Here is a 22,995-nt window from a genome sequence, read left to right as displayed (position 1 = left end):
TGCAGGCATTTATCGGGCATTTTTTTAGGCAGGCATGTCATTTTTTGTATTTAGTGTCTGGGGGGTCTAAAAAGTGTACCTGTCAAGTTTCAGCTCTGTAGCATGTCCAGAACCCCTAAAAAACAGCATTTTTATTATATTTTCAGTAATACGGCTTCTCTGCGGCTGGCTTTTTCTCTTGCAGGCATTTATCGGGCATTTTTTTAGGCAGGCATGTCATTTTTTGTATTTAGTGTCTGGGGGGTCTAAAAAGTGTACCTGTCAAGTTTCAGCTCTGTAGCATGTCCAGAACCCCTAAAAAACAGCATTTTTCTTATATTTTCAGGAATACGGCTTCTCTGCGGCTGGCTTTTTCTCTTGCAGGCATTTAGCGGGCATTTTTTTAGGCAGGCATGTAATTTTTTGTATTTAGTGTCTGGGGGGTCTAAAAAGTGTACCTGTCAAGTTTCAGCTCTGTAGCATGTCCAGAACCCCTAAAAAACAGCATTTTTATTATATTTTCAGTAATACGGCTTCTCTGCGGCTGGCTTTTTCTCTTGCAGGCATTTATCGGGCATTTTTTTAGGCAGGCATGTCATTTTTTGTATTTAGTGTCTGGTTGGTCTAAAAAGTGTACCTGTCAAGTTTCAGCTCTGTAGCATGTCCAGAACCCCTAAAAAACAGCATTTTTATTATATTTTCAGTAATACGGCTTCTCTGCGGCTGGCTTTTTCTCTTGCAGGCATTTATCGGGCATTTTTTTAGGCAGGCATGTCATTTTTTGTATTTAGTGTCTGGGGGGTCTAAAAAGTGTACCTGTCAAGTTTCAGCTCTGTAGCATGTCCAGAACCCCTAAAAAACAGCATTTTTCTTATATTTTCAGGAATACGGCTTCTCTGCGGCTGGCTTTTTCTCTTGCAGGCATTTAGCGGGCATTTTTTTAGGCAGGCATGTAATTTTTTGTATTTAGTGTCTGGGGGGTCTAAAAAGTGTACCTGTCAAGTTTCAGCTCTGTAGCATGTCCAGAACCCCTAAAAAACAGCATTTTTATTATATTTTCAGTAATACGACTTCTCTGCGGCTGGCTTTTTCTCTTGCAGGCATTTATCGGGCATTTTTTTAGGCAGGCATGTCATTTTTTGTATTTAGTGTCTGGGGGGTCTAAAAAGTGTACCTGTCAAGTTTCAGCTCTGTAGCATGTCCAGAACCCCTAAAAAACAGCATTTTTCTTATATTTTCAGGAATACGGCTTCTCTGCGGCTGGCTTTTTTTCTTGCAGGCATTTAGCGGGCATTTTTTTAGGCAGGCATGTCATTTTTTGTATTCAGTGTCTGGGGGGTCTAAAAAGTGTACCTGTCAAGTTTCAGCTCTGTAGCATGTCCAGAACCCCTAAAAAACAGCATTTTTCTTATATTTTCAGGAATACGGCTTCTCTGCGGCTGGCTTTTTCTCTTGCAGGCATATATATCAGTGGTGGGTGGGCAGTGGCACAGTACACTCTCTGTGGACCTGACAGCAGTCACTGGCACCCAGGCAACTGCAATTTTAAAAAATATATATTTTATTTTACTTTGCAAGCTGCTGTGCCACCTTATATATCAGTGGTGGGTGGGCAGTGGCACAGTACACTCTCTGTGGACCTGACAGCAGTCACTGGCACCCAGGCAACTGCAATTTTAAAAAAATATATTTTATTTTACTTTGCAAGCTGCTGTGCCACCTTATATATCAGTGGTGGGTGGGCAGTGGCACAGTACACTCTCTGTGGACCTGACAGCAGTCACTGGCACCCAGGCAACTGCAATTAAAAAATATATATATTTTTTTTTACTTTGCAAGCTGCTGTGCCACCTTATATATCAGTGGTGGGTGGGCACACAGTGGCACTGCAGTGGGCACAGTACACTCTGTGGACCTGACAGTAACTGGCAGCCCAGGCAACTGCAATAATAAAAAATATTTTTTTTTTCAATTTATTGCAACAAGATGCTGTGCCACCGTATATATATCAGTGGTGGGCAGTGCACTGCAGTGGGTACAGTGCACTCTGTGGACCTGACACAGCACTCACTGCAATTATGACAGAGGAAAAAAAAAAATATTTTTTAAAATGCCAGGTACTGTGCCTGTGCCACCCGAAATGAGTGTGGTGTGCACACAGTACAGTCTGTGGTAGGTCTGTGGCCTCTTACACACAGCGGGCAGGCAACTGCAGTGTACAATAGATATATATAGATATATATATATAAAGAAAAAACTCTATTACCTTACCAGCCCTTAAAAGGGCTTTTGGGGACACTATATATATATATATATATATATATATATATATATATATATATATATGTATATATATATAAATAAAAAAAATCCTCAATTACCAGCCCTTAAAAGGGCTTTTGGGGACACTAGATAGATATAGATATATATATATAAGAAGAAACAACTCAATTACCAGCCCTTAAAAGGGCTTTTGGGGACGCTAGGTATATATATATATATATATATATAAAAAAAAAAAACACAAATACCAGCCCTTAGAAGGGCTTTTTGGGGTGCTGATATTACAGCAGTAGTGGACCAAGAACACTGCAAGACCAGGAACACTGACTAACTGTCCCTAGCTTAACAGCAGCAGCAGCAGCAGCAGCAGCTCTCTCCCTACTCTCACTACACACACTGCTTCAGAATGATCTAAGATGGATGCTGCCCTTGCTTATTTATAGGAGGTGGGAGGGTGTGGGAGGGAGGTATGCTGATTGGCTGGAAATGTGTCTGCTGACTGTAAAGTTCAGGGTCAAAGTTTGCCTCAATGATGTCTTATGGGGGGCGGACCGAACATCGCATATGTTCGCCGGCAGCGGCGAACGCGAACATGCTAAGTTCGCCGGGAACTGTTCGCCGGCGAACAGTTCTATACATCTCTACTCATGTGCAGTAAACCATGTAAGTTTGATATTGTTTAGTCTATTATACAACATAGAAGTATATTTCATTGTATTGTTTTTTGATAACTGTTAAGTATTTATATGAGTGGTCTTATCAATATATTTAATACCAACAGAAAACCACCCAAAGTCACCCCTGATGAAAAAGCTGCCCAGTCACTTCGAAACGCGTTGGGTATCGACTTTGTACTTTGTGGTTGGTTTCTGACACAATGCATTTGTTCCTTGCTTGCTTTTGTTTTTAATGTTCACTATGTGTATTTTGTACATCAATAAAATTCAATATTTTTTCATTTTTTGGTAAACTTTTTTCTCTGTGCTTAAAAAATCCCACCCCAGGGGAACCCAAATACATTTTGTCTATGACTTAGGGATGTGGCACATTTTCTAGAAACCATGTCAAGAGCACACCTTGCCTTATTGGTGACTGAGTTTTTCTCCATCCACACAAACATTTTTGAATTTATCTGAAGAGGTCTATATTGCAACACATCCATTTTTGTTATTTATTTTGTAATTTATTTACACTTTTTGTAAATTTTTCTTTTATTTTTCTACTATCACTTGGAATTTTCACTGCTATCTCAAAACGCAAGACAATTGCATGCACACTATACGCTGTGTTGCACCATTTTTTGAATATTGTTTTAGTATTTCAATTATTCTCAATCATTTTCAATTATTTTCATCATCACTATTTTATAAGTACAGCTCCTTTTTGATATTTTTGTTTACATAGGCATTGCCCTCTGAAGAATGGTCTGTGGTGGATCACTGTTTAGGGGGTGATTGCCAGACATTGAGGAGGCGATACATCACCTCCTCACTGTTAGAGAGAGGAGGGGGCATGATCTATGTGTAATTTAAAATGTATTTATTGGACTGAAAGACAATTGGCAACTCACACATACAGTTAAAATAAATCACTCATCAATAGGTAAGGGCTCCTGGTGGTGATCTTCAGCAAAGCAGGGTATTTAGTACAAGCAGACAAACTAGGTGGGCTGGTGGGCAACCTGTAGATTCAAGAAGACACACCAGGGGCGCCAGACTAAGTGCAGTAAATTACAGGCAGTATTAGGTGCATGTAAATTAGTAACTCACATGGTACATAAGAAATTGTTTTTTTTTTTTTTTTTTTTTTTTTTTTTACAATACCACAGACAGCAGCTGGCTCTGGCATGTGGCGCACAAAGTGTCATTTGTAAACATGCAGCCTTGTTGTCCCCAAGTAGGGCCAAAAACTGGCTTTGATGGAAGAAGCAACAACCTAAAAGATGGTCAAAAGATGGCCGCCAGACTCCTTTGGAGTGCAAAGCAAACTGGAAGTGATTTCAGGGGAGGAGCTACATATTTAAGGTCACCCAAGCCTCTTTCTCAAGCTGCCATTGTACCACAACTGTATTCATGAATACATCTTTAAAAGTTTTTTTTGTTTAATGCAAGTACTGTATGTACCAGATTTTTACTCAGTATCTGCCTCATACAGTGCCTGTACAGCAGAACTCAGTCTGGGGAAAGGAGAAGCAGCACAAGGAGCCAATTAGTTAAGTTAGAGCTTGCTTACACAAGCGTTGCCCGCACACCACGTGTGACAGACAGTGAAGGAGCAATATGTTGGCTCCCTACCATCTGTTTTAACTCTGAAATGCCAAAAGCCACTGTGCTGCATTCTTGTACTTTGTGGCAGGGCCGTCTTTAACACAGGGCAAAAGGGGCAGCTGCCCTGGGCCCAGTCATTGTTGCGGGGCCCAAAGCAGCTGCCCCTTGAGCCCGCACTGCCTGCAAACAGGTAATAAGTGGATTTTGGAGGGCCCAAAAAAATATTTGCTCAGGGTCCAATCAATGTCAAAGACGGCCCTGCTTTGTGGCATGGCCTTATTCACTTGAATACGTTGCATTTGGTGGGCAGCACTGCCTCCTGAACACAAGCTGAGGGATCATTATTGCTGTGCCCCAATGCAAAGGTTGTTAAAATGCGGCTTAACCACCTGTTTTTACGCCACCAACCGCAAATGTAAATTAAGCTATACAGTGCAAGGATCAGAGAATGAGAAAATCTGCAATTGGCCGCAGCATTGTCACCCTGCCATATGTGCTCCTTCAGTTGGTCATTGGATTACCTTTTAGGTCTTTAAGATAGGCAGCCCAATGTTTTACTGAAGGAGCTCACACAACAGGCTGACAACAGTACTGATAATGTGAGGAGCTAAGGTTCAGATTGAACCCAGTTTGGCCCATACCAGCAGGAAACTGTCATTGACAATGACATTGTCTAAATATGGCCATATTAGGTCACTGGTGTCACCAGCTTCCCATCTCCCTTGTCACATGAAACCCTGGCCATAACTGATTGGGGTGATGGCCTGCTGTCATTTAGTAGTTTTCTGTGGGTTCATCCTACTGCTAATTTTATGTCAGCAGCTTAGCATTGTAAAGCAAGCCATTCATTATGCCATTTTCTTTCCTTCAACCACGGATTGAAGGAAAGAAAACTGCTTGATTCGCCCATCAACACAATTAGCGTTAATTGAGGAATCCCTCCCACAGCCAGCAGGGAGTGCAGGGAGCCTTCCCAACCGGAAGCATACAATGATCAGTGATCGGGTGATCGGGTTAAAAAACCTGTCAGGCTGGTTGTACTGAAGACAATCGATGGATCATCTTCAGTACAACCAGCCTGCCCATAGATGGATTGAAATTTGACTGGTTCCTGGTGAACCGGTCGATGTTCGATCCGCCTATGGTCGGCTTAAGCCTGCAACAGAAAGTGGTGTTATTGGCAGGATATCCAGATAAGAAACTTTGCAACAGATTCACAGAAAATTTTGTCAAGCTTACTAAAAAAAGCAATCAGCATTTACGTACAACTTAGAGGCAAGCCAAAACATAATGGATTCTGATTCACTTTTATGGGTTCTGCACATAGTACTTCATACTTTGCCACCTGTACTGCACTAGTAAATTTTCAAATGTACGTGAAAAATTCATATAAAAATTCACCGAAAGTTCCCTAATATGTTGTTTGCTTTTAACATTTGATTTTTGAATGAATAGACTTTACCAAACAAAAAACGCATACACTGCTAGACATTTGTTGGAAAAAAAGGAATCTATTCTTCATGTAAACACCGCTCCGTGTTGCCACCATCAAGAAAGGAGACTCAATTATGTAGTACAAAAAGTTTGCAGGACCACGTCATGCTTATGGTGGATTTTAAAGGCACTCGCATGAGGCACCTAAGGTGACTATATTAAAAAACACACGTATATACATGTACATAGTGGTAATAAATGCTGTGGCATAGATATGACTCAATTATGCTTACCAAATGGATACAACTCTATAACTTCAAGAGTCATAAAGTGAACTAAAGATGCAAAGATTTCCACACTCCCAGCCTCCAAACATCTCCCCTACATAAGTGGTCCTCCTGATGGGATACCATCACAGGGCTCACTTATCGGACATTGGTGCATGCATGCAGGAATATACCAAAAAAGAGAGAACCAAAGGCTCCACATAGTGTGAAAACTGATTGATATTTACAAAAACAACTAAAACTGCATTTACAGGCAAAGAAAAGTAAACAGCATTGTGTAAAACCCATACAAAATTCTGCATCTCTGCTTTTCTTCTGGCAAACGTGATGAGATGACGTCACAACAAGAGCCTGGCTACTATATAGGTTAAAACTGCTAGAAATTCATTCAATTGAGAAAAAAAAATCCATCCTACTCCTTCGAATTTCAATTGTCAAAAACAAATGTTGGCTTGATCCCACTAACGATTAAAAAATCGAATTAATGCCTTAAAACAAAAATATTAAAGTATATGGCCAACTTAAGTCTTTATTCTCAATCCAGAAAGAGGCCTGGAGCTGGATGGGCAGCATTAGGCGGAAGGCAAAAACATGACTGGGTTAGCAGGATAGGATGGGAGCATCAGAGGGGTACAAAATTTTGTATAAACTTATGCCTCGTACACACGCAACGATTGTTGGCCGACCGATCGGCCGTCTTTTGTCCAGTGTTGTTGTGTTGGTTGAAATGTGCTCTAGACTGCACACTAATTTTCTCGGCCAACAACAACCAACTTCAGAAGTGATGTCATGTGCTGGTTTACTTTCTGTGTGTTTTTTCTTCTCTGAGCATGCCCAGTTTTGCTCATCTGATTTTTGTCTGCCGAAATCTGTACTGACTGATGGAAAATCGGCTGTTCTGTTTTATAGCATGCACACCAGATTTTGTTCGGCCGAAAAGTCGCAGTCGGTTGTCGGAATCATCATACTAACAAGCCGATAATCGGCCGATCGGACGTTGGCCGAAAATTCACGGCCAACAATCGTTGCGTGTGTACGAGGCTTAAGGTTGATTTTGATTGTAGATAGGAAGGGTGGGGCAGGCTGGGGCAAGGTGAAGTCACTAGGGGAGTAGTGGGTGGTACTAGGGTTCTAGAAGCCAGTTGGAGCCTGTACAGCGTGAAGATAGCTTCTCCCGCCCCCCCTCCCTAATTATTTGCTGTTATATCAGGCTTTTTTAAAATATAATATTGTTTTTAGAATATGATATTGTTGTTCAAAGGGGTTTACTCAGGAAGTGTAAAAAATGTCAATTAGGGGTCCGATCTGTGAGCCGCAATGTCCCATTCCCACTAAAAATTGTTGATCGCCGCCATTACTAGTAAATAAATTGAAATAAACAAATCTTTTCCCTAGTTTATAGACGCGATTACTTTTGCACAAACCAATTATTATACGCTTTTTGGGATTTTGTTTACCAAAAATATGTAGCAGAATACAAATTGGCCTAAACTGATAAAAAATTATAACGATTTTTTTATTTTTTTTATTGGGAATGTTTTATAGCAGAAAGTAGAAAATATTGGTGTTTTTTCAAAAATATGTAGCAGAATATAAATTGTCCTAAAATGATGAAAAATTTTTTTTTTTTTTTGGAAATGTTATATAGCAGAAAGTAGAAAATATTGGTGTTTTTTTCAAAATTGACGCTCTTTTTTTGTTTATAGAGCAAAAAAAAAAAACAGCACAGGTGATCAAATACCACCAAAAAAAAAGCTCTATTTGTGGGGAAAAATGACATCAATTATATTTGGGTACATCATCGCACAACTGCGCTATTGTCAGTTAAAACAACGCAGTGCCGAATCACAAAAAATGGCTGGGTCATTAGGGGGGTAAAACCTTCCGGGCTGAAGTGGCTAATAGTAATAGTCCTCGAGCTGGTGTCCTTGCAGCTGAGGGCCTGGAAGTCTATTTTGATCGGAGATACAGCCAGTTGCTTAAGACAAGTTGCCTTCCAAGACCCTGGACGTGGTTAGTTGACAAGGTTAGTCACTGTACTGATTTTGGGTCATTACTGTTCACATAATTTTAAAGTACAATATTATGTATTTTTATAATAAAATTGTATTTTGTTTTAATAAAATGGCTCCTATGGTCTTTCAAAATCCAAAAAGTATATTGTTGTCATTTTTTTATGGTTTGCAAGTCGTAGGTTGGGTTTTAAAGGTAAAGCAGCCTTAATATCTGCAATACCTCAGTCCTGATATTACGACTTTTAGTTTTGTGCATAGGCAGACCTTTCTAATAATTGCCACACACATGCAAATAACATACGAGGATAAGGGTATGCTCAGCTAGCTCTAAGTGATGCTGTCATTAATGTATTATACTAAAGCACTTTGGCAATAATACCAGTGATGGGAATGCCACTCACAGCCTGTCATGTTTAATACAGGACTAAGCGCGCTCTGCTTATTGTATCATGGCAGTTGTTGAAATTTCAATGCCAATGTTTAAAATGGATGACAGCAAGGAAATTGCAATATCCATATTTAAAATCCCCGGATTACATAGTCTACCTATGCCACCAGAGGCCTGAATTAATGTAGGCTGCAATCTGAATTAAAATCAATTTTTCAATTGACATGACGGAAAGAAAAAAACTGTATTTTTTTTTTCTTCTTGTAGAAAATGATTTAGCCAATTAATTTTCTTGATTCTTTGAGTCCAAGATTATTAAAAGATTAGATAATGTTTATGAGATTTTGCTCTATAGTTGATTGACATAAAGTGGCTTTATTGTGAAACTACACCTGTATTGAGCACAGCTACCAAATAATTAATTGCTTGTTTACTAAAAAAAAAAAAAAAAGCAGGAATTCTGATGCAGCCAGTTGCAATTGATATGACTGTGTGAGATTGCTACATCTTGGAAGCTGATTGGTTAGTGTCAGGTAAAGCAATTACGGAATTTTGTAGCAGAGTTAACTATATGTTTTAGGAACAATTCCAGTTTAACCGATTGCCGACCGCTGCAAGTACATATACTGCGGCGGTCAGCCCCGGCCAGGCAAAGTGACGTACCGGTAGGTCACTAGCCTGTCACTGGCTTGTGAGCCAATAGCGGCGAGCACGCGCCCGCTGAGGCGTGCGCCCGCTGAGGCGCGCGCCCACCCCGGCTCATTCCCTAACAAGTCAGTGCATGTGACCGGCGGACCCGATGTCCGCCGGTCACTCGCGATCGTTCGCCGGGAAGGGAGGCGGCTAATGTAAACAAAGCCGCCTGTCATTCTTCCCTGTGTAAAAATGGAGATCAGACGGTTCTACTATGTAGGACCGTTGATCTCTGTTTTTACACTAGTAGCCATGTCCCATCACAGTTAGAAACACGCCCCTAGGACACACTTAACCCCTCCCTCTCCAATACAGTTAACCTCTTCCCTGCCAGTGTCATTTTTACAGTAACAGTGCATATGTAAAGCACTGATTACTGTTGTAATGTCACTGGTACCCAAAAAAGTGTCAAATATGTCAGTCAAGGGTCCGATCTGTCCACCACAATGTCGCAGTCCCGCAAAAAAAAAAAAAATCGCAGATCGCCGCCATTACTCGTTAAAAAAAAAACAATAAAAAATGACAAAAATCTTTCCCTTAGTTAGTAAACACAATAACTTTTGCGCAAATCAATCAAAATACGCTTATTGCATTTTTTTTTACCAAACATATGTAGCAGAAAACAAATTGGCCTAAAATGTTAAAAAATTTTGATTTTTACATTTTTTTGGGGGAATTTCATATAAAAAAATGTGAAAAATATTATTTTTTCAAAATTTACGCTCTTTTTTTGTTTATAGTGCAAAAGGAAAAATCGCACAGGTGATCAAATACCACCAAAAGAAAGCTCTGTGTGTGGGAAAAAAGGACGTCAATTTCATTTGGGTACAGCGTCGCACGACCGCGCAATTGTCCCTTAAAATCACGCAGTGCCGAATCGCAAAATACCCCCTGGTCAGGAAGGGGGTAAAATCTTCCGGGGCTGAAGTGGTTAAAGGTAAGGCGAGTTTGTGTTTGGTAAAATTATTTCAAAACAGCCAATTAAAATGTTTACTTGGAATAAAAATTGATTGATAAAAAAAAAAAATTACTTCATTCATTTTCTCCTACCGTGTTTCCCTGAAAGTAAGACACCCCCCGAAAATAAGACCTACTTACAGTTTTGCCTCTCACTGAAATATAAGGCACCCCCCCAAAAAATAAGACCTCCCCCATAATAAGGCCTCCGCCAAAAAAGGTCTCCTCGATAATAAGGCCCCCCGAAGCTACCGTAACTCTGGACTCTGGACCGTAGCGGCGGACGCTGCCACGCAGCTCACTGTTGGCCGCAGCACAGCCAGAGCAGACAGGGAGTGCGAGGTTTATTTTAATCAGAGAGCCCGTGCCGCCGCCAGGACAATCTGCCACCTGCTGCTCGCTCTGCCCTGACGAAGTCTGGCTGACTCACAATTAGACAGTGAGTCGCACGGGGCAGGAGTCGGGCACATTGTGTGGACACACAGGGGTGACTGAGGTAGGGGGGGGAAATGTCTGATAAAGGGGTGGGGGAGATGTCTGGTGAAGGTTTCCACTGGCACAGGGGTGGGGGGAGTGGGATCACTTAAAATGACACAAGAGGATCAGAGGGGGCAATGAAAATGACACAGGAGGATCAGAAGGGGGGGGGGGAATCAAAATGACACAGGATTCTTCTTCATGGAAAAATAAGACATCCTCTGAAAATAAGACCTAGCGCATCTTAGGAAGCAAAAATTAATATAAGACACTGTCTTATTTTCGGGGAAACAGGGCATTAATGAGAACCCCTTCTATCAGCTAGACCATTTTTTTACATCTTAAAATAATGACTTGTCTTTCCCCACCGTTCAACATCTATTTTTACTGACACCACATCTTACAGATAGTAAAACACGGACAGTTTGCTTAGTATCATTTAGCTTTTTTTATTTTCATTTTTTTATATCTGCACAATTTCCTTACAGCTGGAATTATTATCATCACATAAAACAATCAAAATGTCAACCACTGTTGTGTAAGACAGAGCATTTGTACAGTGTTCAGAAGATTCATTGAAAAATAAAATGTAACAATTTATTGTTGAATTGTATTTACTCTGTTTAAAGTGGTTGTGAAGTCTAGTTTAAAAAAAATAAATAAATAAAAAAATAACAAATATGTTATACTTACCTCCTCTGTGCAGTGGGTTTTGCACAGGGCAGCCCAGATCCTCCTCTTCTTGGGTCCCTCTTGGCTGCTCTTGGCCTCTCCCTCCTATCGAGTGCCCCTAAAGCAAGCAGCTTACTATGGGGCACCCTGAGCCGAGCTGAAGCTCTGTGTCCATTCAGACACAGAGCTGCTGTTGGGCCCCGCCCCCTAGCTCTCCTGATTGGCTAACTGACTTTGATTGTGAGCTGCGGGAGCCAATGGCACAGTGCCTGTGTCTCAGCCAATCAGGAGGAAGAGTACCGGACGGCTGAGGGACTCATGGACATCGCTGGACAGAGATGGGGCTCAGATAAGTATTAGGGGGTCTGAGGGAGGCTGCTACATACAGAATGCATTAAGATACAAAGCCTTCTGCCTTTACAACTCCTTTAACTCACGAGTAGATTAAGGGAACGCCATCTGATCTGTATATGGTATCAGTCGAAGCAACTTTACAAGTTAAAAATAAATTGACAAAAAGTGTTCCTAGTTAACCCTTTAAAGTGGAACTACACTTCATCTGAGCACTACAAACCAAAAATGTTTTATAATTCAGTTGTATTATTCAAAGCAAACTCTCCCATTCATTCATGTCTCCATTGTTTATTATGCTTAGAAATCCCTCTAAAAAACAACCCCCCCCCCCCAGCATTTCTGGCTGTGGCGATCTTGAGTAAGGGCAAATGATTCATGTAGCATTTGCTTCTTGGAATCCATCTGCCCTTAGCTCAGGCATGCAGACAGAAGGGTGTTCTTAGCTGTGAAAACCCCTACTCCCCTCCTAAAGGCTCCTAGGATGTATGGCATTATTTGCCAAAGTGTTGGAAACCAGGAAGTAGCTAAAGAAATGTAAAAAACTGTGTAAAACAAGTAAATACGATCTACTTTCCTATCTATTTTCTAATGCTAGCAGCAAAGTGATTAAAAATAGTCAATGTTGATTAAGAGAGTGAAGTTCTGCTTTAATAAACATTTGGTTATTCTAATTCTAATCTTTTTTTGCTGATTATTTTTATTTTTTATTATTTTAATTTAACTTTTTTATTTTCTCAACATTTTTTTTTTTTTTGCTTTTATTTGTTGTGCTTGTCAACAAAGCAAAATTTTTCAGGGACCCAAAAAATAAATGTAGAAAATGAAAGTGAAAAAAGCCTTTATTTCATTTGTAAATATCTTGCTTTATTACAGAGACATTATTTTAGTGTTAATATAAACAGGGCACACAGGGCTGTCCCAAGACATTGTCCTACCTGGGTCTAAGAATGAAATGCTGATCAAGTATGGAAAGAAGTGACCGCACTCCGAAGGTTCAAATCAAAAAAGGAGTGATTTTATTCTTCATCATATACATCAAAGATCGGACTGGTGAGACATGGGACAAAAAAGGTTGACGCGTTTCACGACACAGGGGGTCGCTTACTCATAACCACAAGTAACCACAATGTGGTTATGAGTAAGCGACCCCTTGTGTCGTGAAACGCGTCAACCTTTTTTGTCCCATGTCTCACCAGTCCGATCATTGATGTATATGATGAAGAATAAAATCACTCCTTTTTTTTATCAGAACCTTCGGAGTGCAGTCACTTCTTTCCATACTTGATTAGCCTACCGGATGACGGATCCGACCTGCACCTGAATCGTACCTCACCTGGAGCGGTCACACCTGTGTTTGGATTCCAGCTAAGAATGAAGTGCTGCCCAACCCCCCCCCCCCAAAAAAAAACAAAAAACAAAAAACACGTTCACCAAAAGGCCCCCACATCCATAATTCTATAACATGATAATTAAGAAGAAAACTAAATTTATGAGGAGGTCAGATTTACATGCAACAGCACCTTGTCTATATGCAACATTTTTTAGGGGCTGCATTGGGGGGGTTCAGGGGCTGCATTGTGGAGGGGGGGGGGTTAAAGGGCTGCTTCATGGGGGAGGTTATGGGGCTGCTTTGTAGAATATAGGGACAAAAGCAAACAAAAACAAATAAAAAAAACAGAAATAGCTTTAATAAATTTCAAATTTAGAAAATATGATATATACTGTTATCTTCTTCCATACATCACCACCAGACTGGTCCACCAAACACCCCCTGTCTGTCATCCTGTCACTCCTGTGTCTGTCGTGCCCACCGCCCTAGAAGATCCAGCCTGCCCTGTGTGAAATAGAGTGCGCTCATGTCTGACGTCATCGCGCACTCCACGATCACGCGAGATGTTGCTCCACCCCCCTCATACTCATCAGTTGGCTCTATGGATGGCAGTATGAGATGGGGAAATGCCACCCATAACGCACCACAAACTGATGACACACAAAACTCCTGAAAAATAAATCTTGGGCATCAATTTGCTGCCCCTCTCAAAGTGCTGCCTGGTTCCAATGGACCCAGCAGGGCCCATGGTAGGGCCAGCCCTGAGGGCACATTATAGAATAACTTTCCCTAGTTAAAAGTTATAGAAATATCAGTGTGTACTTATTATCTACAGTGACACTAATTGTTTTAAAACTTTTTTTGTCTTCCTCTGGGTCAGCTGTGGGTATAGAATTCTGTATATTGTGGTTTTCTATTTATTTACTCTATTTATTTAGGTTTTTTTTTTTTCTATTGGTTGACCAAAATGGATTTTTGTCTTCTCTCAACCTGGCTAACTATGTACAGTAATTAAGACTTTTTAAACTAAAATAATAAAAAAAAAAGAGCTAATTCAATACTGTATACATTTCTGAAACACATCATCCTTTATATGCTATCATTGTCTGCTGCCTAACCTTTACATTCTAAGTAGATTTACCTCCCTTGTAGGGAATGTACACATGTTTTAATAACTGTCTATAGACGAGCAGAGCCATAATACAACGTGAGCAGACAGAGAATGGGGAATATCACTTTTGACAGTGAATTCTTAAAGGGAGACCGTAGTGTTTTTAGATATACATGTAAAGAGATCTGCCTAATCTAAACAATCTTCTGTCTACAATGTATTAAAAACAAGCTTCTTTATTGAAGTTTTAATTATATTTCACAATGGGGGCTGCCATTTGTCATTTCATATGAAGGCTCTGCTCACTGCTTATACTTTGTCAATCCTCTTATCCCACTGGAAATCTACCAGACATGGCAGTCTGATGTAAACAATAGATTCTCTGCAGTCTATAATAGATTAAGGCTCCAATCACAGTGCGACTTTGATCTGATTTTACACTCTCTGGATCAAAGTTGCATCAAAAGTCGCATTAAAGTGATGATCATCAGAGTGCCTCCTAGGGCTCTGTGCTATCAGCAGATGGATTGGGGACAGTAAAAGAACGGGAGGATCAGAGAAGACAGGATCAGGGCCTTTTTACAAAATGCAAAGGAGTAACCCCTTAGGTTCCACAGTGAGTATAACAAGCATGCTTTACTGCATATACACACTGATTTTAATGCTGGTGTTGGTCCACTGTGTTTTATCAGGTCCAAAGTCCAACACAACCCTCTAGCAGGAAATTCTAGAGCACTTCATGCTTCCCTCTGCTGACCAGCTTTATGGAGATGCTAATTTCATTTTCCAGCAGGACTTGGCACCTGCCCACACTGCCAAAACTACCAATACCTGGTCACATGATCATGGCATCACTGTGCTTGATTGGCCAGCAAACTCGCCTGACCTAAACCCCACAGGGTATTGTCAAGAGGACGATGAAAAATACCAGACCCAACAATGCAGACGAGCTGAAGGCCGCTATCAAAGCAACCTGAGCTTCCATAACACCTCAGCAGTGCCACAGACTGATCGCCTCCATGCCACACCGCATTGAGGCAGTAATTGCTGCAAAAGGGTCCCCAACCTGAGTGCATATACATGCCTATACTTTTCAGAGGTCTGATATTGTTCTATGTACACTCCTTGTTTTATTGATTGCATGTACTATTCTAATTTACTGAGATTGTGGATTTTGGGTTTTCATGAGCTGTAAGCCATAATCATCACAATTATGACAAATCATGGCTTGAACTATCTTGCTTTGCATGTAATGAGTCTATCTCATATATTAGTTTCCCCTTTTAAAGTTGCATTACTGAAATAAATGAACTTTTGGCACGATTTTCTCATTTTTTGCGTTTCACCTGTATAAAGAAGCAGACAGGGAGGCAGAAGTGATAGAAGGGAAAGGGATATAAATCCACAGTAGAACAGGCCATGCCTATAGGTGGATACAAAAGTTAGCAGCACATGTGAGTGGAACCACAGGTCTAGCAGAACCACTGCAGCGAGGCGGTAAGAATTTCACAAGTAGGTTAAATTGTGACAATTATCACAAGTGAATTGAATGTGTATCAGCGCTGCTCAAACTAATTAATATGCTAAATAAAGTGACAAATATTATGTGCAAAATTGCAATGATAAACCAAGTGATGATGATAGTGCAAATTTACCATCATAAGCTGCTGCAGAAAAAGAAAGGTGAATATCTCTTTAAAAACAAGCAATATATGAATATTGGAAAAACAAGCGATACAGTTAATTTATGAAATCACTATATAAATAATAAAAAAAATTATATATATATATATATATATATATATATATATATTTTTTAAATATATATAAATATATATATATATATATATATATACGTATATATATATATATATATATATATATATATATATATATATATATATAAATAGTTAATTTGAGATAAAATAATACTTATATAAATAAATAAATAAAGTTCATATCAAATGAGTAGTTCTGTATGATAGTGGCAAACGATGATTGAAGTGCTCGTGCTTAAAATAAATAAATATGTGATCACGCTGTGCCCCCCTCTTGTTTCCCCAATCACCAGACAGATGGGGGGAGTTGTGCATAAATGTGGTGGTGCATAGAGGATCTGTATATAGCGTTTTCTTTATGATATCCCGATCTTGGTGAAGGAGATGGCCAGGGTATAGCTCCCAATGGTGCGAAATATACAATTAGAAAGAGATCTTCATAGTGTAAAACCACTTTTTATTCGCAATAGATCAAACGATCCACTTACATTAAAAACAAGGAAGTCTGCAAGTACTAGCTGTGTGGTGAACGCCGCCACGGCGTGCGCTCCAACCAATAGAAGTGACGTCAGATGCTGATTTCCGGCTTTACGTGTTTCACCACTCCCACAGGGAGTCTTCTGTAGCTGCCATACACATGGGCTGAATGTTGGCTGTTTTTTACTGAACCCGCTGATGTCGCTCGACATTCGGCCCATGTGTACTAAGCTTCACTGAAGAGTTAAGATGCCCGTGGATGGTGCCAAGTCAGCAGGTTACTATACTGTCTGGACAGAGTCATTCTAAGGATATATGTCAATGCACAAAACAGCATTTGAGACAGAAAAGTGATAGAAGTGAGGACATGTAAGTACCCAAGGCTATGCTTTTCTTCTTAGCAACTTTTCACGATGAAGAATTTGGATGCAATAGTGAAATTAGTCGTGGTATGCCACTCACCTGAAATGATGTTGCCCTAAATATAGGACTCCATAGAAAGTGCCTGTTAGCTACGTGCCGCCTGAGACAAGACTTTTACTTTGCCTCCTAGAAACAACAGTTCTTGTTTGATGGTAAGGACACAACATAATAAAGGAAATTTAGGATTGCTACTTATGCAACGCTCAACATGTCATTAAGATTAAGCACAGCTTGTTCTTCTTAAATGCAAAGTACAGTGTGTGTAGTTGTGATAAATTGTTACTAAAGTTTGTCTAAATGTGGAGACGAAGTGAAATAAATCTCTAGTGTTTATGTTTAGATTTAATCCCCAAAGCACCATTGCCTCTACCTCTTTGCCTACATATCGTGAAGAAAAAAATTAAACGAAGCCGCTATTTCCAGCATTATTTCATTATTCTCCAGTGAGACTTTGACAATTTTTCACCTGGAAGAAAAATGATGCAGAATTCAACAGAATAGTTCGCAACCATGTCTATTTTTAATAACGCCGCTGCTTGTTTAATTCTTCACTATCATAACAAATTGTCCTAATTTTTCCTATAAGAAACCGAGGGCTCCTAGCTTCACTGGAATAGCCAACCAATAATTGTTTAATGGCGAGAAAACCATTAAGTCTAGCCTGTGTATTAATATTTATTATATAGTAGATATTAGTTCATTTTAGTGTAGTGTGCTTCAGCCTTGGGGAATCTACTACCATTATGATTTGCCAAAATACACACATGGAAGAATCAATAAAATAGTGCCTATACCAGGCATGTCCAACCTGCGGCCTGGGGGCCACATGCGGCCCAGAACCCCAGGCAATGCGGCCCACTGCCTTCTGCCAATTTTTTTTTTTTTGCTGGGGAGGAAGGAAGTCAGGTCGGGGGCATGGCCACAGCGGCTTCCAACTAATGGTAGGCAGGGGGGGGGGGGTGAGCATGTGCAGGGTTTCTGACTCTTACCACCATGACCACTTCAAATCACTGAAGTAGTCATGATGGTTAGAGTGTTTCTTTAATATCTCTCTCAGAAGAAGTAAACCTCTGTATACTGATTCCATTTCATTTGATCATCCTCTAGTTGTGTTAAATTAGTGCGGGGGATGCGGCGGCGTGGGAAGGGCGTGGCGGCATTTTATTACTTATATACCTTAACTATAGTATATATTTTATATGCGGCCCGAGAAAATTTCTCTACACTTAATGTGGCCCAGAGAAGCCAAAAGGTTGGACATTCATGGCCTATACAGTCACTGAACAGTAGCAATGAACCTACAGTCTATGGACAAGAAGATCTGTGATATCTTCATGTCCATGCTTCTCTACTGATTTTAGGCTCCTACAACAATTATGATTTGCCAAAATACACACATGGAGAAATCAATAAAATAGTGCCTATACAGTCACTGAACAGTAGCAATGAACCTACAGTCTATGGACAAGAAGACCTGTGATATCTTCATGTCCATGCTTCTCTCTACTGATTTTAGGCTCCATTCACATCTAGGCATTCTGGATCGTGGGCTGAATTGCCGTGATTCTGCCCGCAATCCCCCCTGCATTCCCTGATCAACACAAATCGCAGGACACGCTTGTGATCCTCGTCATTTCCAATGGCGCCCTAATCCAGAACTTCTTTTGAGCGACAGGCATCCGCGGATTCTTTTTGTGTGATTTTACCACAATTCAGCAGGCAAAATCGTGCCACGATTGGGTTGCCATTGGAAATTATGGGGATCGCAAGCGTGTCCCGTGATTTGCGGTGATTCGGTATCACGGGCAGAATTGCACTGATTCCGCTCACGATCCAGAACGCCTAGGTGTGAACAGAGCCTTACAGTGGTCAGCAGCTATTTAAAACACACAGAGGGAGCGTCAACCAATTGCATTATGCTGAGACAAATAATTTGTTAGATAAAAGCACGGTAAGTATTGTTTTTACAAAGATAGCAAGAAATTGCGCATCACAGATCACTGTACATTCCATCCAATGTATCAATACATATGGGTGTAACAATCACTGAGGACTCCATGGGCTGACGCGTTTTGAGGAACTCCTCTTCTTCAGAGCCACACGAGAAGGCCACCCATACCCTTCTTATATAACAGATAGCAAGAGGTAGTTTCAAATATGGGCGGTACCATCCCACCCCACTTGGGTGGGGTGTCTGTCGTTAACAACAGCAACCACCAATAACCCAAAAGTGGTCAGCAGCTGTCAGTAAATCCAGGGGTGTAATCATACATCATGGAGCCCCATAGCAAAATTTTGACCTTAAGGCTCCGTTCACATCTAGGCGACGGCGTTGCTATTTTTGCAGGCATTTTGTTTGCCGTTTGTGCAGCGTTTTTGCAGCATTTTTGTGCAGGTGTTTTGAGTTGACAAGTGACAAATGAAAAGCAGTAAAATGCCTTTAGTCTGCCAAAAAAGAAGCTCATGTACTTTTTTGAGCGAGGAGTGGTTTGCTTAAGGTGACAGAACGCTCACATGCAAACAGGGGCCATTGAAATGAATGAGAGTTGTCTTGTTGGGCATTTTTAGAGTTGAGGCTTAGAGCAGAAAATCACCCAAAAATGCCTAGATGTGAACTGAGCCTAAAGGGTAACTCCACTTTCATGAAAAAAAAAGAAATAGAAAATAAAAATAAATAATATAGCGTATACAATTGCGACACAAGTCATATTATAATTGAATGGTATTAAAAATTACCTTTCCTTTTCAATCTGCAGAATGTGTACAGAACGCCCGCAGAAACATCCTTTGCCTGCTTGTGTGATTGGCTCACTGATTTCCTCAGAAGTCTGTACTAAGATACAAGTCAGATTTCAGGAATCCCCTGCAAAAAAAAATATTTTTTTTGGTGAGATGCTCCCAATAGGAAATCGTGTCTAAAAGGATGCAGACCCTGCAGTTCTCCTCATTAGAGCTTTTCAGGTGCAGCAGCTGATTGATAATTATGAAGCCACTCCCATTAGACTCACTCAGGACAGAGGCACAGAGAAACACACAGGGATTTCTTCAGAATAACAAAAGGTAGGAATCTGCAACAAAATTTGTGAAAATCCTTGTAATGTACATAGATCACCCTGAGGGGAATGTTTTTTTCGCAAAAAAAGTTGAGTTACGCTTTAACTTATAGTGGTTGTAAACCCTTCTATATATCAAGTGAAGTGACTGACCTCAGGTGATACACAAAGAAGAAACAAATCCTCCTATATAAGTTGTGCCTGTCTATCTGCAGCCCTTTCTTCTCTACATCTATTCAAAGTGATGAATTTTAAACCTTGTCTCAGAGTTCAGGAAAAATGGGGCGGAGAGCTGAAGTTACACTCTGCAGAGCTCAGTGAGTAGAGCTCTGACAGCTGATTGGAGGAAAGGGACACACCCCCTTTCACACAGCACTCAGGAACAGAGCTGAGGCTGTCAATCAGCTGGAGGTTTCTCCTCTGTCACTATTTTTGTCTTGGTGACAGAAAAACAATCGATCGATTCCCCAATTAAAGCATTCAGTTTGGAACGGGAATTCCTCCAGTGGAGCTATTGTATTCTGAAGGCGGGAGGTTTCCCCGCCATCAGAATATGTTGATTACTGCTGCTGGCTATTGTCAGGGACAATGATCGTACGTAAAAAAAAAAAACAGACAGGCTGGTTGTACTGAAGTCGATCAATAGACAACCAGCCTGCCCATAGATGGATCGAAATTCGGCCAGTTCAGCGGGAATTGGGCGAATTTCAGTCCATCTTTGTAAGGCTTTAAAAGCACTCCCTTTTTGTTATCTCTCATTCTTGTTGCTTATAATTCAAAAGGGGGTCTTGGAACCCTGATATAAGGAGGAGAGGGGACCCTGATGTGAAAGAGGGACTCTGGAGACCTAATGTAACTAGGGAAACTCTGGGGTCGACTCTCCTTTATGGGAATGTAAAGATGTTAACCGCGCTAAAGGAAAAGTACAGTGAAACAGCAGCAACTTCTAGTGTGACCACACCCTGTAGAATATTGTAATAATAAGTCGCGCTATGATATGATCAATGGAGATGTAAAGTCCATACAGTCCAAACATAAAGTAAAGATGTAATCCGGAACCAGGAACCCCAAAGGGTATAAGCTTACCAGATTGAGGTAAGGTAAAGGCGGTTTCCTTGGATAAACTTGTCACCTTGATAGTAGATCCAGGTCCACGTGAACAGTTAGCTCAATGGTCACAGGATCATGGAAGTAAAGGTAAAAGCGCAATAGCGTAAAACCTTACAAACTAATTTGATTAAACACCCCAGTGTTCGTGAAAAATGAATACTATTGTGTAAAAGAATAAACCTCCACCAATAAAATAGATCACTGATGACAGTGAATAAAAAACATGCAAAAATTGAAATAATGATGGGTACCCCTTACCAGAGGTGATAGAGGTATAAACCAAATTTAAAACGTGTTATAGCTGAAGTCGCCTCTTACCGGACAACTTTAAAAGGAAGGCAAAAAGTGTGAGATTTGCGTGTTGAACCACCACCTTTATGGCTAGATTCACCTCTTACCATATGGAATAAGGATTAAAGCAAAACGTGCAGATCACAATTCAGTGTGAACCCGGAGCCAATAGTAAAATAAACCAATAGGGGTCGCCTCTTACCAAATACAGGTAATGTTGACCTGTATGGTGATCAAGCATCCAAGGACCCGACTCTCAAACTGGGGTGCTGATTTCCTCAAATGGCGGAGGTATTGTCAGTGTTCACCCACGTAAAGAAAAGAGAGGCTCCCATAGCGTAAAACCATTAAAAATTTATTCACAAATAAAATCAAAAAACTTACAGCAAGACCAGGAATGAGGAGCAATGTTTGTCAGCCGCCGGCCGGACGGCTTCGCTCGCCCGCACTCTCCGGTCGCAATCCGATGACGTCAGTACGCCGTGACCCGACGACGTTTCGTCACAGATGACGTTTTCAAAGGTGCGGACGGCGTACTGACGCCATCTATTTGAGCTAAATGACCGGAAGAGGGTGAGGATCATTCCGCCATCTTGAGTGGGGGAATTTAAACCGGAAGGGTAACCCGCACATCAACCCGCCAATAGCAACAACAAAGGGTTTATACATATACAAAATAGAGAGGAGCATCACGCAAAACAACCATATTTTGTACTTAAGATATAGAGTAAAATTAACAAACAAATAATCGTCATATCCGCCTAGAATAGGTCAATAAAGGCACCATCTAGTGGATATTTAAGGATATCATCTCTATTGACCGGAAGAGGATGAGGATCATTCCGCCATCTTAAGTGGGGGAATTCATAACCGGAATGATAACCCCCATATCAACCCGCAAATAGCGACAACAAAGGGTTTATACATAAAAAAGTAAAAAAGAACATCATACAAGGCAACTATATTTTGTGCTTAAATTATAAAACAAAAATTAGCAAACAGATATTCATCATATCCACCTAGAATGGGTCAATGAAGGCACCATCTAGTGGATATTTAAGGGTATTACAGATTTTAATAGCATATTGATTACAACTGGACAGCACCTATCCAGACCATCATAATTAAAGAGGGAGGAAGGCTATATATCAAAGGATTAATGATGTAAACAGAAAAATCCTTTCATTCTTAGATATTGTTATATCCAACTCAATCAGCCCCTTATTTAATAATAGGGCCCAACATAATATTGACAATTATAATAACTGTCACACACATGTCAAATATAGCTGGTTGGTGTTGTCCAATTGTATTGACATTCAGATAATATGCTTAGATAGAAAATCAATAATAAATAATAAATTGATTTTAATAAATACATAAAAATATAATTGAAAAAGAGGGAATAAAGGGTAATGTTAAATTTAGGCGTTATCTATGAAAGCATTTATTTCGATATCTACATTGAGTCCAAACGGAACATATGTTTTGGCTCGATGAATCCAGTTCATCTCTAGTTTTGAGATACCTCTAACTAGGGGTTCACCCCTCCAATGGGGTACAAATTTGTCTATCCCTAGGAATAAGGTATTCCTGGGATTTTTATCATGGACAAG

The sequence above is a fragment of the Pelophylax lessonae genome, assembly GCF_965119305.1.
Source record: "Pelophylax lessonae genome assembly, chromosome: 10".
Classification (NCBI taxonomy): Eukaryota; Metazoa; Chordata; class Amphibia; order Anura; family Ranidae; genus Pelophylax; species Pelophylax lessonae.
Note: the sequence above shows the minus strand (reverse complement) of the source record.